This window comes from Palaemon carinicauda, chromosome 42 (assembly GCF_036898095.1).
Source record: "Palaemon carinicauda isolate YSFRI2023 chromosome 42, ASM3689809v2, whole genome shotgun sequence".
Classification (NCBI taxonomy): domain Eukaryota; kingdom Metazoa; phylum Arthropoda; class Malacostraca; order Decapoda; family Palaemonidae; genus Palaemon; species Palaemon carinicauda.
This window is the reverse complement of record NC_090766.1, coordinates 24,278,212-24,281,198: the sequence shown is the minus strand read 5'-3', so window position 1 is coordinate 24,281,198 and position 2,987 is coordinate 24,278,212.

The window sequence follows — 2,987 nt, the reverse complement described above, 5'->3', positions numbered from 1 at the left end:
ATTATTATTATTATTATTATTATTATTATTATTACCTCCACCAACGAAGTTGGAAGGAGGTTATGTTTTCTACCTTGTATGTGTTTGTGATTGTGTGTGTTGGTTTGTGAACAGCTTCCTGGCCTCAATTTTAATCGTAAATTAATTAAACTTGTAGGGATTAACTTTTATGTAAACAAACTGAAAATATTTACGTTTAGGAAGGTCAAAGGTCAAGGTCACCTTTAAGCAAAATGCCCGATTCACGTAATCAGCCATAAGTATGGACATCGTTGTCACAGAGACTTCACATCTGGTTTATATGTGAGTGTATAAAAATCAACGCCAATTAATACTTGTGGAGGTCAAAGGTCAAGGTCAATGTCGAGCTAAAGGTCAAGAAATAAGCTGCTGCGGCGGAGGTCTGCGCTCTACTGAGTGCCCCTCTAGTTATTATTATTATGGTAAATTTTATTATTAACATATATATATATATATATATATATATATATATATATATATATATATATATATATATATATATATATATACTGTATATATATACTGTATATATATTTATTCATATATATATATATATATATATATATATATATATATATATATATATATATATATATATATTTTATATATATATATATATATATATATATATATTTTATATAATATATATATTATATATATATATATATATATATATATATATATATATATTCATTCATTCATTTTTTATGACTTGATTGATGTGACTATTATCATTGTTAAAATCCTTACAATTGTTGATATCAATCTCCCGCAATATTCATAAAAAAATGAACTGTATTTCCACTGTGCAAATAGCTGGCGGTTATGTTACTGAACATTTTTTTTTTCTTATTTTTCAAAAAAAAGGAAATTGGCTAGACATTGCGACGAGCGAATTTTCATTTGGAAAGAACAAATTGAGAGTCTGGACGTTTGATGTCGACACTGCAGCTGTGGATGTCCCTTTTAGCTGTTCAATATGTAACAGGTCGAGAGAGAGAGAGAGAGAGAGAGAGAGAGAGAGAGAGAGAGAGAGAGAGAGAGAGAGAGAGAGAGAGATCATGGCCGGTGTTATAGTTCATCCAGGTTTATTGAGAGTTTATGTTGTATTTGAAAATTTATATATATATATATATATATATATATATATATATATATATATATATATATATATATATATATATATTTATACACACATTTATATACACATACATACATAAACATGATACCCTTAACATATTTTTTACCGTACCATGTGTAAAATCCAGCGTTGAATGTGCATACAATTGTGTTACTCTGAAATTGAAATATGTCACCAAACATGGAACGACGAAGCCATGATGAAATTTGCCTTCAGCCACTGAGTATGGAATAAAGTGACCCTCCCCCTCCCCCTCCCCATCCCCCCCCCCTCCCCCTCCCCAGTATCAAATTACGAATTTGACCCATTGTGTAACATGAACATATTTTTTTTTACTTTATTAGGGTAGAGCATTGAAATATTGCCATTAATTTCTGAGGCAGGCGATGTAGATTGAATTGCTTTTTGGCTTATAAGAACTTCTTATTAATTTTATTCGTGCAGGGATATTCTAAATTGGGTCTGGTGGCCTATTGGAAACGTCCCTGCCTGTGATCTGCCGGAATGTCGTTTGAGTCCCGCTCAAGCTCTATAGTTTCTTGTAGTTTCTGCAACCTCAACACCTTGTGAGCTAAGGATGGGTGGTTTTGGGGGGAGCTTATAGGTCTAGTTTCTGAGTCATCAGCAGAAACTGCCAGGATCTCCCTGGTCCTAGCATGGATGGAGAGGGATCTTGGGCGCTGATCATATGTATATGGTCAGTCTCTAGGGTATTGTTCTGCTAGCTAGGGCATTGTCAATGTCCCTTGCCTCTGCCATCCATGAACGTCCTTCAAACAAATACGTATGTATTGCTCGTATACTTTCTTCAGTTTTTTATTTTCCAGGAAGCTTCCTTGGGCTTTTAGCTTAAAACCAGCAGAGAAGAGATTTTGGTATTTTTACTTCAACAAAACAGATCAAACCACTGGAAATTCAGTTTTTTAACGCAAGTGTTTACCCATATTCAAATGCTTGTTGTTATCTGTGTTTGAATAATTATTTATTATTATTATTCTGTTTTTATAATACATAAATACGAGAAAATTAATAATCATGGAACCATGAGGATTTTGTTATCATGAAAAGGAAATTATACGACAATTTTACCAAAGATTTTGAAAATATTTCATATGTATAATTGGGTATTTATTTAGCTTATAGACAACAGATCTCTCCAGGGAGTAGACAGACACTGGTTAGAGGGCATGTATTTAGGAAAGGGGCAATGAAAAGGATTAAATCTGCGTGTGCGCGTATGTGCATATCTATCTAAATATTTTCACTTTTGACCAATGTTTCGTAGTCGTTAACGAAAAGCTATGACATTTTCACATTCTGTAATTAAATAAGCCGTGATGTTGTGACAGGCCGAGAGAAGGTTGTGACTCAAAGACAGGATGAAAGCAACTGAGTGAGTTGATTATAGAACACTCTCCTTTATATACCAAAGCTCAGTGCAACAGGAGATTTCATGTTCAAAACCGACACCGTTACCGGTGAGAAAAACAGGCATGTTTATTCAGGTTCTTTTTAGTGCGAGGGAAGAGCAAAGATACAAGCATAATATATACACAAAATGAACTATGTACGATCGTGTGACGCACGGTTGGTACATGGTTCCCCCCCCTAAAAATGACATACTGTACATGTTAGATAGGGCGCCCTGAGCTAGAGAGGCGAACTGTAGGCGGGTTATCTGGCTGGAGATAAGCAGGTTTTAGACGATCAATGGAGACCCAGTCTTCTTTGCCACAAACGTTTAGTAGGAATGCTTTCAGACTGCGTCGGATCACAAGGAAAGGGATCGTGTAAGGGGGCGTTAGCGGTGGCTTGCTAGTGTCGT